Source organism: Lissotriton vulgaris, chromosome 7, assembly GCF_964263255.1.
Source record: "Lissotriton vulgaris chromosome 7, aLisVul1.2, whole genome shotgun sequence".
Lineage (NCBI taxonomy): Eukaryota > Metazoa > Chordata > Amphibia > Caudata > Salamandridae > Lissotriton > Lissotriton vulgaris.
The window spans coordinates 631,155,409-631,171,130 of record NC_141695.1 but is presented as its reverse complement, the minus strand read 5'-3'; positions in this window follow the sequence as shown (position 1 = coordinate 631,171,130).

Below are 15,722 nucleotides of genomic sequence, written 5' to 3'. Positions count from 1 at the left end.
CCCCAGGGGTCCTACCTCACTGTATCACTGTGTCGGACTAAGGATTACGTCTAGCATGAACTTTGTACATAGAAATTGTACAGGAGATGGGAGTCCTGCTGTGCTTCCAAGAATCCTCATGCATAATGTATGAGATTTCAAACTAGAGAAAACCTGCGTTCTGAATGCAGTGTTGTATCAGGGTACAATGTCAGTCCCTGTAAACCTGTTATGTATGAAATGTATGGAAGAATATAGGTAAAGGGTTACAATGTTTTCTGAGCCTATATTAGGGTACCTATATGGAATATAACAGTATGCTAATCAGGCATACACCAATGCCATGTTTAGGAGAGTAGCACATGCTCTTTAGCACTGAATAGCAGTGGTAAAGTGCTCGGAGTCCTAAGGCCAACAATAAGAATCAGCAAAAACAAGAGGTAAAGGGCAAAATGTCTGGGGGAAGACCACCCTAAGAATGTCTGGTCTAACAATGCCCAAATTCCTTAATAGGTTATTTCATAACAGTACTTGAATTAACCACATAGTAAAAACCACCACTGGTTTTTCATGTTTTTTGCAACTACTTTCAGAATGTAAGCTAGTTGGTTCATTAGTTGAGCTGTAGAAGATTACCTAAAGACCCTTAAAGTACATAAACCACTGTTGTGGCAATGAAGAATTCAGGAGGTCATACAGATCTCCAATTAAATATCAGGGCAAGGTCATGCCAGCTTTCTTCAATACAGTTGCTCGCTCGTACCACTCATCCTCAAAGTCAATGAAGTTAATCACATTTCATGTTGACTCAGGCACCTATTTTATTCTAATAGGATGAGTGGAAGAGAGACCACCATCTGTCAGTTTCTGTATCCCCAGATACTCCTACACCCAGTATCATCTTCTCAATGTTTGGGTATCCCTAGTGGTAAGACCAGAAACTGCTTCAAAGATAATTTATTAAGTTAGGCCTTTGTCCGCTTGTGCATGCTCCTGTTCCTGTGCCTTCGACAATTCTCATTTTCTAGCAAATGATGTGAACTATAACCTGCTTCTCTCTTATTAAGCCCAATATTTTTCTACACAGTCTTAGAGCAGACCCTTTTTCAGATCTTTAATTCTTTTTAATGACCATTTTAGATACTTATTTGCTCCAGCAGCTGATGGCCACACAAATCCACCCTCTGAAAGAGACCTTTTCTCACTTTTTTAAAATATCATATTTAAATGGGGTTTATGTGTTACTTGTTACAAGCCTATAACCTGCTCTCCCCTTCTTTTCTCTCTTTCTCACATACTCTTTCTGCTCCTCTGTCGGGAGTTCATTTGCCACGCTGTGCACAAAATACTTATCCTTCTCTAGCTTCCTATCTATCCTGTCTAGCTGTCACCCCTATCTATTCACCACACCACACAATTCCAATCCACACAATTCCACAACTAACTATTCCAATTGAACCTACATAATTCCACTCCACACAACATACATCCACTCCACTCCAAATAAAAATATATACAAAAAAGACATTGTCATTTACAAAGCCAGTAGCTTTAACTCTCGCGAATGCGAGACCTATTGCATTGCAAATGTTTCTCTTTTTTCGTCATGTGTGTTTTTGACTGTATCACTTTGTAACTATCCTTTCTTGTCCCTCTGGTAGAGTGACTCTTTCCGTGTCTCAGCACTGAGCAACAAGAAGAGTATTCCCTGCAGTAAATGCCAGCTCAGCACCCCATGGGGCCTGGAGCTTGCTGCATCATTTCTCACTGCTAAACTAATCAGAAAAAATTACTGCTTTCGTCTTCCTGTGTATAGCCAGTCAGATGCCCTGTGTTACCTAGTGTGCAGCACTGGAGGGAGACAAACAAAAGGGAGTCCCACGGCTGAACTGCGTGAACGCAGCTCACGGGCTTCCCAGTAACTGCATTGCTGTAACATATGCCCTGGTACCAAGAACATTCAAGATGGCATTAATAATGGGATTGAGGTGGAGGGCACATGTGGAGGAGAGGATTGTGCCTGAAACCCCACCTGTACCTTAGTATCACCACCCCAACTATACCTTGGTACTGCTGACTGTACCTATAGGGGCCCCACTAGGCTGGCCTATACATTATACTGAAGTTCCTCAACCCACATTATACCCTATTAGCTCAACTCAACTTGTACCCTAGTATCACCACCTCCAACTATACCTTCGCACCCTCTGACTGCACCTACAGGGACCCTACTAGCACGGCAGGACTGGGAAGTGAACCTAGACCTGGCAATTCCACTCAACCGGCCGGGGGGGGGGGGGGGGGGGGTGGGAATGCCCAGAGCCCGCTACGGCCAATACGGCCAAGTCCATTAGGCCTGCCTATACCTTCTACTGAAGTACTTCACATTATACCATATTAGCTCAACCCCACCTGTATCCTAGTATCACCACTGCCAACTCTACCCTGGTACCTCTGACTACACCTAAAGGGGCCCACTAGGCCTGCCAGTACTTCAACCCACATTATACCCTATTAGCTCTACCTCTGCCTATACCATAGTGCCTCTACCACATCCTATATCTACCCGCGTACATCTATCTCATCTATACCCTGGTACCTTTACCACCTGCTATGGTGATGTGATCTTCTTGGTTTAATTACCTCCGGTACAAAAAAAAGATCTCACGTTTATTTAATAAGGAAACAAAAACTACACGAAAAACACAGCTAAGTACTACAAGTAAAGATATAAACAAGAATTAGGGACCCATAAAGGAAAAAGGATAGACGGGTATGGGATAGATTAGTTTGTATTAAAGTAATTACTTTAAATGCACAAACAATATGGAATGTTGCAAGACAAAAAGAGATGAGGAGGAGGAAGGCATTTGTAAGTGTGAGGACTTTGTGAGGGATGAATATCTTTGGAGTTGCAATGGTACAAAAGAGGAAAAGGCCCTGTGCCACTCCAGGCTCTCTATATAGCCTGTCTCAGTGCACACAAACTGGGCCCAGAATGCTTGTTTCCGGTCGAGGGAAGACTTGGCTTGGCAGTTCGGGCTGGACTGTTCCCATGAGGCACAGGGTCAAAAGGTGTGCGCCTCTCTCGGGCATCAGGTAACCCATAAATAAGTTCAGTGCCATCTTATCCTTCACCCAAAACGTCGAGAACATCAAGAAAGGGTTCGATGACCTCAAGCGAAGAATACAGAAGCATCTGTCACAACACTGATGCTAGAGCTTCTGAACTCCAACTTGAACCAATGGGGGAAAGGGTCCGCATCATCATTGAGCTGTCAGGCCTGAAGGTTATCACTGGTGAGAGAGGTATCACTGGTGAGAGGGGGTCCGCATCATCATTGACCTGTCAGGCCTGGAGGGTATCACTAGTGATAGAGGTATCACTGGTGAGAGGAGTTCTGCATCATAACTGAGCTGTCAGGCCTGGAGGTTATCACTACTGATAGAAGTATCACTGGTGAGAGGAAGTCCACATAATCACTGAGCTGCCAGGCCTGGAAGGTATCAATGATGAGGATGGTATCAGTGGTGAGAGAGGTATCACTGGTGAGAGGAGGTCCGCATCATCATTGAGCTGTAAGGCCTGGAAGGTATCACTGGTGAGAGGGGGTCCGCATCATCACTGAGCTGTCAGGCCTGGAGGTTATTACTAGTGATAGAGGTATCACTGGTGAGAGGAGGTCAGCATCATCACTGAGCTGTCAGGCCTGGAGGTTATCACTAGTGATTGAGGTATCGCTGGTGAAAGGAGGTCAGCATCATCACTGAGCTGTCAGGCCTGGAGGTTATCACTGGTGATAGAGGTATCACTGGTGAGAGGGGGTCCACATCATCATTGAGCTGCTGTGAGGAGGTCCGCATCATCATTGAGCTGTCAGGCCTGGAGGTTATCACTAGTGTTAGAGGTATCACTGGTGAGAGTGGGTCCGCCTCATCATTGAGCTGTCAGGCCTGGAGGGTATCACTAGTGATAGAGGTATCACTGGTGAGAGGAGTTCTGCATCATAACTGAGCAGTCAGGCTTGGAGGTTATCACTAGTGATAGAGGTATCACTGGTGAGAGGAGGGCCACATAATCACTGAGCTGCCAGGCGAGAAGGGTATCAATGGTGAGAATGGTATCAGTGGTGAGAGGGGCCCACGACATAATTGACCTGCTATGCCTGGAAGGTATCACTGGTGAGAGAGGTATCACTGGTGATAGGGGGTCCGCCTCATCATTGAGCTGTGAGGCCTGGAGGTTATCACTAGTGATAAAGATATCACTGGTGAGAGGAGGTTTGCATCATCATTGACCTGCTATGCCTGGAAGGTATCACTAGTGATAGAGGTATCACTGGTGAGAGGAGGTCTGCATCATCATTGACCTGCTAGGCCTGGAAGGTATCACTGGTGAGAGAGGTATCACTGGTGAAAGGAGGTCCACATCATCATGGAGCTGTCAGGCCTGGAGGTTATCACTAATGATAGAGGTATCACTGGTGAGAGGAGGTCCGCATCATCATTGAGCTGTCAGGCCTGGAAGGTATCACTGGTGAGAGGGGTATCACTGGTGAGAGGGGGTCTGCATCATCATTGACCTGCTAGGCCTGGAAGGTATCACTGGTGAGAGAGGTATCACTGGTGAAAGGAGGTCCACATCATCATTGAGCTGTTAGGCCTGGAGGTTATCACTAATGATAGAGGTATCACTGGTGAGAGGAGGTCCGCATCATCATTGAGCTGCTGTGAGGAGGTCCGCATCATCATTGAGCTGCTGTGAGGAGGTCCGCATCATCATTGAGCTGTCAGACCTGGAGGTTATCACTAATGATAGAGGTATCACTGGTGAGAGGAGGTCTGCATCATCATTGACCTGTCAGGCCTGAAGGTTATCACTAATGATAGAGGTATCACTGGTGAGAGGGGGTCCGCATCATCATTGACCTGCTAGGCCTGGAAGGTATCACTGGTGAGAGAGGTATCACTGGTGAAAGGAGGTCCACATCATCATTGAGCTGTCAGGCCTGGAGGTTATCACTAATGATAGAGGTATCACTGGTGAGAGGAGGTCCGCATCATCATTGAGCTGCTGTGAGGAGGTCCGCATCATCATTGAGCTGTCAGGCCTGGAGGTTATCACTAGTGATAGAGGTATCACTGGTGAGAGGGGGTCCGCATCATCATTGACCTGCTAGGCCTGGAGGGTATCACTGGTGAGAGAGGTATCACTGGTGAGAGAGGGTCTCCAACATCACTGACCTGCCAAGTCTAGAGGGTATCACTGGTTAGAGAAGGTCAACATCATCATTGGGCTGCCAGGTATGAGAGGTATCACTGGTAAGAGGTGGTCTGAATCATCATTGAGCTGCCAGGCTTGGCAGGTATCATTGGTGACAGAGGTATCACTGGCGAGAGGTGGTCCGGATCATCAGTGACCTGCTGGGCCTGGAGAGTATCACTGGTGAAAGGTGGTCCTAGTCATAATTGACCTTCCAAGTCTAGAGGGTGTCACTGGTGAGAGAAGGTCCACATCCACATTGACCTGCCAGGCCTGGAGTGGAAGCTAGAGGGCCACTCAGCCGGGAAAGCGCACACCAGATTTACGACATTGCCACATCATGTGGATGTAAGATTACAATAGGCCGACTACAGGGAGGGGGGACACAAGATCAGTCAAGTGCCAACTTATACTGAGGGGGGGTGCGCTAATTCCTTAACAGGGGCCATCACGCAAACCCTGGTGCAAAGTGCAACGCTCATTAAGAAAATAGGCTGTGGCAACGAAGTGAAACACTTTTTCCTTGTTCACTTGTTTCCCTCAAACAAATTGTTGCAAAGCATTATCTTGTCCATGTCGGAAATGTGTTGCTATATTGAGATATAGCCAAAACAGAACATTTTTGGGCAGTGTCGCTTCCTCATTCCATGTGTAAGCATATACCCGTGTGCTTGTCTCATAACGCAACCTTTTTAATGCAGGCCAGACCAGGAGTCTGTTGTTATTCCTAAACATTCAGGGGTTTGGGGCTCTATGGATGAACTGCAAAGCGAAAGTGAGGTTGATTCGCGGATCTCAGGCCGGAAGTGACTCGGCAGCACTCGCTGTGTCTGTGTCTGCGGGAGAGACAATGTTCATGTGCTCTAAAGGGAGCAAGGCTCACACAAAATATGTCAAGACCTTTGAAAATGTTGGTGTGGCAAGCCTTGCAGTGGTGACATTGGGGTTCGGTATCCACCAGAAACAGCAACATGCAGCTAATCAATTAGTTTGTTTGGGGGTGTGAAAATCAGTATACCAATATTAAGCTACAGGCATCCTCACTGGACGCCCAAGGTGCTCTATTGCGGCCATGCCCAGCTGAAAGGTGCCCAGGGTATGGGATGCTGACATGTTCAGGGGCCTGGCGAACCTTGGCCTACACTTCCGTCTGTGAATGGCGTTGGCCTTTGGTGCTGAGCAGCTTGTGACTCTCCCACCTGCAGAACGACATGCTGGACAAACATTTTGTATCTCTCGAAACCTAATGATATAATCAATAAGGAAGTGTTATTTGTTAAATTTTTTGCAAATATTTTTTTTTCATTTTTTTGAGTTTTGTCTCGATTTATGTTTGTGTTGTGTGTCGCATGGTATTTCTTGATTCCAACTTTGGAAATATTGTTTGTTGCTTTTTGACTTAGGGCCTGATTAAGAGTTTGGTGTCTTGGAGCGGGCTGATACGCCAGTGCCCCGCTACAAGACCCCCAAACTCGTAGACAGCCCGCCCATCATAGTACTACTGGAATACAGGTCGGGTGGTCCTGTGGCGGAGGTCCAGCGGCAGTGCCTTTCTAAAGTTCATAGGAGAGCTTTAGAAAGGCCCAGTTGTGGCGGTTTCACCGCCAAATTCCTGCACGGATCGAAATGCACAATGTTGCGCATTTCGTTCCATGCAGGAACATGCGGGTGTATACAGCATGCACCTCCAGGCCCTGAGGCACCAGGGAGCAATGTAGGGCCCTCTTAGGTTCCTCACTGCCTTGAAAACTGTGGCAGTGAAGAAACTCGTAATATGCTTGGCGGTGCTGCAGCATATTGTAGGCCTCAGACTCACTGCAAGACCGCCACGGATCATGGATCCCTGGCAGTAGCAGCGGTCCTATGGCAGTCCAACCGCCCAACTTGTAATACAGCGATCTGACCACCACAGCGGGTTTGACCAAGCTCGTAATCGGCCCCTTATTCACAATGATATATCGCCTGTTGCTGATGGAGAAGGCTTTTTCAGGGCTAATTCCCCATGCTTGGTTGTTTCCAAACGGTTTGTAAGGAAGATCTGCTTTTCTTGCAAGTTGTATTTCCACATATGGTCGTATCATGTGTAAAAACCAATAACAGGTTGATTCATGTCATGCTTCCATGCAGTTTTTCTACAGAATATTTTAGTGTGAAACCATGTGATGATTAGGTGGTCTGGGTGATTCAGAGTCAGGGTTTTTGCAGGAAAGAGTTAACGTGACGGAGATAATGTGATCTGTGAGACCTAAGCCTGGGGAAGTGAAGCTGAATGAAAAAAAGGGCCTTGATGCGGGGGAGGCTAGGCTACCTTTTGTGAGGAGCACCAGTAAGGCCCTGAGGAGTGGTCCAGTGGGAGCAGGAGAAAGGTGGACAAAGAAGCAGAACCTGAGACAGAAAGGTGAACTATGAATCAGAGAGAGGAGAGGACCTTACGGCATGTGGATAGGATATGTTATGCGTGAAAACAAGTTTTAAATTAGAGCCTAGAAGGGGAAAATGTATACTGCGGAGGTTGTCAGGCTTTTAGGGAATACAAGCACTAGTTTACATTGCACTTGGACTTTCAGAGTACCTCTAACTCCCCACCAACAGATGGACTGCTTGCAATGCTTAATCTGTGAAACAGAAAGTGCTGGGGTCCAAGATATTTTTTCAGCAAGCCGCTGCAGCTGACACCACCACCACCACCTGCTGCCAAATACCAGGACCAAGGACTCCCTACTTACCATTACTGTCCTACAAATGTGACCATTCAGTCCATTTTAGATCACTTCACACTTGTAAGAATGGCATGAGCACCCTGGTATAATTATTTTATCAATCGCATATTAAATTGTCTATCACTTTGTTGATGTGCTTAAAAAAAATAGATCGACAGCACCACCATGTGGAGGAATGTCAAATATTTGTGCCAGTGTTATGAAATAAGTGCAAGTGCCAACCACCGGCAAACACCAGCACAAATTCAGCACTGCTGCATGTTGACTGTAGGAGGGGTGTGATGATGGCACATATACCCAGTCTAGCATTCAGAATGACACCATTACTCAGAGTTTCTTTGCTTACTGACTTGAGCTATAAACAGATCAAGCTTCCCTTCATTCTCATTTGAGACCTCTGGGGACTGCGAACCTGATTCGGAATGGTAAGCAATACAGAATTCGACGTTTCCTGGAATTAATCAAGAGTGTACAATTCAGCTCTGCACAATGCTGCTTGCTGAGAATCATGCTGGCCTTGCATCTTTCCTTCTTCCTCACTTTCCTTTCCTTTACCTCCACCTTTAACTTTCTGCCTCAGTGTCCTCTATCGCTTTCTCTTTTAATGAATTCTGATTCAGAGAGTTTTCCCAAAGACGTTGCTTCAAACAAAAACAACACAGATTTTTAAACATCAATAACTCATTATATATTGGCTAGAAGGTGTTGGACTTGTTTGGACTATACATAATGCGCTTGTGTAAATCTGTTCAAAGCCTCCAATTGATGTTAAATATAGTTAGGTTCGGCTCTGTGAATGTTGCGATGGACAGAGCCATATCAACTTGTGTGTGATGTTTAGCACTGGTTTTGTACTGCAAGAGTACCCTTCTAGCGCAAAAAACTGTATTAAGATATACTTTCAAACTTTTTAAATATTGTATGTGTGCTAACAGTGCAGCCAGCACATATGCAAAGTTTGAAAGTTTGGAAAAATACAAATATTCTCTAAATTACCGCCTGTCTTGAAGAGGCATTATTTTTGGGAGTAAAGCCCGGCACAGAAATTTTAATAGATAGGATTTTGCGTCCAAAGCAAAGGATTTTAGCTTCGGAATGCCCATGTACCTATCACCCATGGGAAGATTTCTTTTAGAATAGTATTGCAAAGTAGTGCAAAATACTATTTGCTTTACTTTTATGTTTAAAGTATGTTATTGAAAGTGTACACAGAACAAAAAGAAAGACATTCAAGCAATGACAATGTGCTGCAATCCCGGGCGCCCATCGTCAAGAAAATGCTACGTGTCCCGCAAGTGCAGTAGAGGCTGCGTGGGCTCCTCGTCCATCAACATTACATTAGATAACATCCTGAGGTAGAAATAAAGTGTCCGTGCCCTTCCCCTTTTTAAGGAAACAGTTCCCCCCCAACTCCCCCACCCCCTTCTTGTTCCCCACCCCCCTCCCAGTGCCCCCGTCCAGTGTCCTGTCTTAGCTAAACCTACTGAGCTCAGCCCCCCCACTATCTCCAAACTCTATCTAACCCGTGATTATTGAGCAGTGAAGTCTAGCAGTGGTGCCAATCTCAAGAGCCTCAAGTACCTCGGACAGGTCAGCTCCCTAAATTCGGTGGCCAGTAATGCATGGAAGGGCTGCCACAACTCCCCAAATTGCTCTACCTCCCCGGCCATCAGCAGTGATAGTTTTTCCATGCCCAGGACATGCCACAGCCTATGTAACCAGCCCGTGATAGATGGAACAGTGGTGGTCCGCCAATGTATTAGAATGTTCTGAACGGCGGAGCCCAGTGCTATTGCAATTTGTCTGCCCCTACGAGATTTCAATGGATACATCAGCCTGTTGGGCAAGCCCAGCAGGACATATGCTGGAAAGCGGGGCAACTCTATCTCAAATCGAGTGTCAATCTCATCTAGCACCTCCTTCCAATAAAGGCTCAACACCGGGCACTCCCACAGGACATGTGTCAATGTGCCCAGATGCCCACAGTCTCGCCAGCAAGTATTATCGATATGTCTTTCCATCTCGTGTAACTGCTCCGGGGTGTAGTACCAGTACGTAGACACCTTAGTGAAAGTTTCAGTAAGCCCTACATGGTATGCAGAGTGTCGTGCGCGGTATGAAATCTGATCCCACTCCTTATGGCTCAATGTTCTTCCCAGCTCTCTGTTCCAGCGTTCCCTACCTGGATTATGAAAGTGTGAGGGGGGAGGCTGTAATAGTTTATAAAGATCTGTGATGAGCTTAGCGTTCGAAGACCGCGTCACTAGCCACCTCTCATACGGCAATAGTGTCCTATCTGCTAGCTCACGCACCTGTGGTTGCAAGGCCCAGTGTCGCACCTGCCAGTAGCGCATCCTATCTGTCTCAGCTAAACCATACTCTTCCTTAAGCGTCTGGAAAGGGAGAACCCCGTCCGGCCCGTACACATGGAAAAGTGACCTACAACCAGCAGCCCGCCAGTGTGCGAAAGCCCTCTGGGCAACCCCTGGTGTGAAATCCGGGTTGTCTGCAATAGGTGTAAATGGGGAGGGGAATGTGGTAAGCTCATGTGCAGTGCTAGTAATGTCCCACACCCTCAGCGGAACCCGCGTTACGTAAGACGCATAGAGATTCGGAGGGCGGTGAGCCCTACGCAAAAAGGGCACCTCTTGTAAAGGGCGGCCCGCTACCGCCTGATCTTGGAATAACCAATGCTTGTCCGACTCCCATCGGCTCCATTCAACCAGATATCGAAGCTGTGCCGCTTGAAAATACGTGCGTAAGTCTGGGACTCCCAGCCCCCCAGATTCCGGTGCCAACGTGGAGAGAACTCTCCTCATCCGTGGCTTGCGCCCTTGCCAAATAAAACGGGATAGGATCGATTGTGTCTGCTGAAACCAGCCCTTAGGCGGGTGTAGCGGCAGGGCCCGAAATAGATATAGTATCTGAGGGAGAACCGTCATTTTAACTGCTGCCACTCTCCCGAGCCACGATATCAAACCTTTGCTCCACCTCCCCAGTTCCTCTTTAATCTTTCCAGTCAAAGCCGTATAATTGGCTGTCACCATAGCCTGCAACGTAGGTGCCAGCAGGATACCCAAGTACTGGACCTGTTGAGCCGACCAATGCATGGGGAAGAGGCCCTGCAACTCCCGCCGTGTCGCAGGAGTGAGGGAGATGTCCAGTGCTGTCGATTTGCCCATATTCATTTTGAATCCAGCCACCCGTGAGAAAGCCTCCAATTCGCTGATACACGCAGGCAGTGCACGCTTCGGCTCCTCCAAGGTCAGAATCACATCGTCCGCATAGAGGCTGACTGTATGAACATATCCCCCCATCTTCACTCCAGTGGCGTCCGGATTCTGCCAGAGCCTCTGAGCGAGTGGCTCCATATATATAGCAAAAAGGAGTGGGGACAGGGGGCAGCCCTGTCTGGTGCCGCGTTCGATGCCAAACCTCCGAGAGCCGCAGCCATTCACCCGCACCACCGCCGACGGGAACCGGTACCAGTTAAAAACCAGGGTGCGATATTTCTCACCTATGCCCATCCTCGTCATAACCCGTTCCAAATAGGGCCAGTGCACTCGGTCAAACGCCTTTTCAGCATCCACCGAAAGGAGCATTCTCTCTCCAGGAATCCGGGAGGCCTTCTCCAGAACATGCACCACCCTCTTGGTGTTATCCACCGTCTGCCTCCCAGGGACAAAGCCAGCCTGGTCTGGCTCCACCAGGCCCGGTAAGTGAAACGCTAAGCGCGCCGCCAGAATACCTGTGTACAGTTTCAAGTCCACGTTCAGAAGGGAGATCGGGCGGTATGAGCTGCATTGGGTCCGGTCCTTCCCTGGTTTAGGGATAACCGAGATCGAGGCCTGTAGGAAATCCAGAGGGATTGCCCCCGGCTCGGAGAAGGAGTTAAACAATTTAGCTAGTATAGGGGCCAACGTGACACTGAATGTCCTATAGAAGAGCGCCGTGTAGCCATCCGGGCCGGGGGCCTTCCCATGTTTAAGCCTGGAGATGGCAGCAATCACTTCCTCGACCAGTATCTCCCTCTCGAGATACTCCGTTTGAGATGGTTCTAGGGATGGGAGTGTGACTGAGTCCAGGTAGTCTTCCGACTCCTGCTCCCGCAGACTCTCCCCGGTGTATAGGTCCGCATAAAATCGGTGGAAGGCCTCAGCTATCTGGTCGTCTCCCGTGACCAGTCCGTCATTCCCCGTCGCAATCTCCTTCACCCGATGACGTTCATTGGCCACCCTGAGTTTATTCGCCAAAAGGCGGCCACACCTGTCTCCCCCGTGTAGTAAGCGTGTTTCAGTCGAAGTGCTGCGTATTCTGCCCTGTCCATGTCCAGGGATGACAGGAGCTTTCTCGCTGCCTTCAGCTGTTTCCAAATCCTGGGGGCCTCCGTACGGCAGTGCACCTCTTCCAGTTCCCTAACTTTTTGGGTGAGCTCGTCCCGCTTCTGCCTCCGTTCCCTGTTCTCCGCCGAAGAAATCGCGATAAATTCCCCTCTGACCACTGCTTCAAGTGCGGCCCACTGCGTCGCCACCGAGGTATCTGCGTTATCATTAAGTCAAGTCAAGTCAAGTCAGAAATTTATATAGCGCGCTACATACCCATAGGGTCTCAAGGCGCTTGAGGGAGGGGGGGAAATTACTTGTCGAATATCGAAGTTTTAAGTTGCTTTCTGAATGCTAGGTGGTTCTGAGTAAGGTGAAGGTGAGTGGGAAGGGAGTTCCAGGTTTTGGCTGCCAGGTAGGAGAAGGATCTACCTCCCATGGTGGCTTTGTTGATGCGAGGAACAGTGGCAAGGGCTTGGTTGGAGGATCGTAGCTGACGGGAGGGGGTGTAGAAGGACAGTCGTGTGTTGAGGCATTCGGGTCCAAGTTCGTAAAGTGCTTTGTGTGCGTGGGTTAAGAGGCGGAAGGTAATCCTCTTATTTACGGGGAGCCAGTGGAGGTTTTTCAGGTGACCAGAGATGTGTTCTTTACGCGGGATATCTAGTATGAGCCTGGCTGAGGCGTTCTGGATGCGTTGGAGTTTTTTCTGGAGTTTTGCAGTGGTACCGGCGTATAGGGTATTTCAGTAGTCCAGGCGACTCGTGACCAGTGCGTGAGTGACCGTTTTTCTAGTTTCGGTGGGGATCCAGCGAAATGTTTTTTTGAGCATGCGAAGAATGTTGAAGCAAGATGATGAGACAGCGTTGACTTGTCTGGTCATTGAGAGTGAGGAGTCCAGGATGACGCCCAGGTTCCGTGCGTGGTCCGTCGGGATGGGTGCTTTTCCAAGGGCCTCTGGCCACCAAGAGTCGTCCCAGGCGGAGGGGGAGGTACCTAAGATTAGGACTTCTGTTTTGTCTGAATTCAGTTTCAGACGGCTGTGCTTCATCCACTCGGCTACTTCTTTCATTCCTTCGTGTAAGTTGTTTTTGGCGGTGTTGGGGTCCTTGGTGAGTGAGAGGATCAGTTGGGTGTCGTCAGCGTAGGAGATGATGTTGAGATTGTGTTGGCGAGCGATGGCTGCGAGGGGTCTCATGTACACGTTGAAGAGGGTGGGGCTGAGTGACGATCCTTGCGGCACGCCGCAGATGACATCAGAGGCCTCTGATTTGAATGGAGGGAGCCGGACTCTCTGAGTTCTCCAGGTGAGGAACGAGGTGATCCATTCCAGTGCTTTTCCTTGGATTCCGATGTTACTGAGGCGCTGTAATAGGGTGCTATGGCAGACTGTGTCGAAGGCTGCGGAGAGGTCAAGGAGGGTGAATGCGACTGTTTCTCCTTTGTCCAGTAGGGTTCGAATGTCATCTGTTGCTGCGATGAGTGCGGTCTCAGTACTGTGTTTGGCTCGGAATCCGGACTGTGAGGGGTCGAGGGATTAGTTGCTTTTGAGAAAGGCGGCAAGCTGGTTGTTGACAGCTTTCTCGATGACTTTGGCCGGGAAAGGAAGGAGCGAGATGGGGCGGTAGTTTTTGAGTTCGGTGGGGTCAGCTGTGGGTTTTTTCAGAAGGGCGCTGAGTTCTGCGTGTTTCCAGCTTTCCGGGAAGGTGGCGGAGTTGAGGGAGCAGTTGATGACGTCTCGGAGGTGTGGAGCTATGATGGAGTCTGCTTTGTTGAAGATGTGGTGAGGGTTTGGGTCAGTTGGGGATCCTGAGTGGATGGAGTTCATAAGGCGGATGGTGTCCTCAGTGGAGATTGGGTTCCAGTCGTTAAGGATGTTCAAGGGGGGTGAAGGTCCTGCAGAAGGTTGGGTGGGTTGGTCTTCGGGTCGGTTGTCGAAGCTGTTGTGGATGTCTGCAATTTTGTTGTGGAAGAAGGAAGCTAGGGAGTCGCAGCGGGCTTGAGAGGGGGTGATGTCGTTGGAGTTGGCTGATGGGTTGGTAAATTCTTTGACGATGTTGAATAGCTCCTTGCTATTGTGGGCGTTGCTATCTAGTCGGTCTTTGAAAGCGGCTTTCTTGGCAGATCGGATTAATTGGTGGTGTATGCGGGTGGCGTTTTTGAAGGCGTCCCTGGTGTTGGAGTTTGGGTCTTTTTTCCATGCTTTCTCGAGGGAGCGACAGAGTTTCTTGGATTTCTTAAGATCATCGTTGAACCAGGAGGCGTTTTTGCTGCCAAGTTTGATGTGATGTTTTTTCAACGGTGCTAGGATGTCGGCGCTTTTGGATAGCCATTGGGTGAAGTTAATGGCTGCTTGGTCGGGGTTTGAGGAGTGGACAGGAGGGATTTGAAGGAGCGATGAGGAGATCTGGTCGATGGTGAGTTTGTTCCAATTTCTGCGCAGGGTGGGTTGAGGGTGGTGGTGGATTGTGGACTTATTGTAGAAAAAGTGAACGCAGCTGTGGTCCGTCCAATGAAGAGCTGTGGTGTGGTTGAATGAGACGTGTTTGCTGGAGGTGAAGATAGGGTCGAGTGTGTGACCTGAAATGTGGGTGGGGGAAGTGACAAGTTGTTTGAGTCCGAGGTTAGCGAGGTTATCCAGAAGGGTGGTGGCGTTGATGTCATTGCTCTTTTCTAGGTGAAAATTAAGGTCTCCCAATAGGATGTAGTCCTCGGAGGGGAGGGCGTGTGGGGTGATGAAGTCAGCTATGTCGTCATTGAATTGTGCACGGGGTCCTGGAGGCCGGTAGAGGAGGGTGCCTCTGAGTGTGGTCTTGGAGTCGGTGTGGATCTGGAAGTGGAGGTGTTCGGCGCTGGCAAGGTTGTCATCTGAGCTGGTTGAGATGCGAATGGAATTCTTATGGACGATGGCGATGCCTCCTCCAGTATGCTTGACGCGGTCCTTACGGATGATCTTGTATCCTTCTGGGATGGCAATGGTGATGTCTGGGGCTGATGAGGCGTTCATCCATGTTTCTGTTAGGAAGGCGACGTCCGGTGAGATGGTGTCTAGTAGATTCCAGAGGTCGATGGCATGTCTGTGGACTGAGCGGGTGTTGAGCAGGATGCATTTTAGGTGGTTGGTGTTGGGTCTCTGTGTCGCGTTGGTGGATGAGGAGTTGGTTTTGGTGCCGTCGAACTTGCAGGAGTTGCATGAGAAGGGACCATGGGTGTGTCCAGGAGCGGCTTGGGCGCAGTTGGGGGAGCGGCCGGGGTTAAGGGCTAGGAGGGAGGTGGCATCGTAAGTAATGCGGGGTGGGTGGGTGGTATGAGGGCCAGGGGGTCTGGCGCTAGGCGCGGGCCAGGCGCAGACGGGCGTAGACGGGCTTACCTTTGGCGCACCTTCAGCGCGCATTGGGCGCGACCGCTGCGCGTGAACGCTGCGCGCTAATACATCTGTCA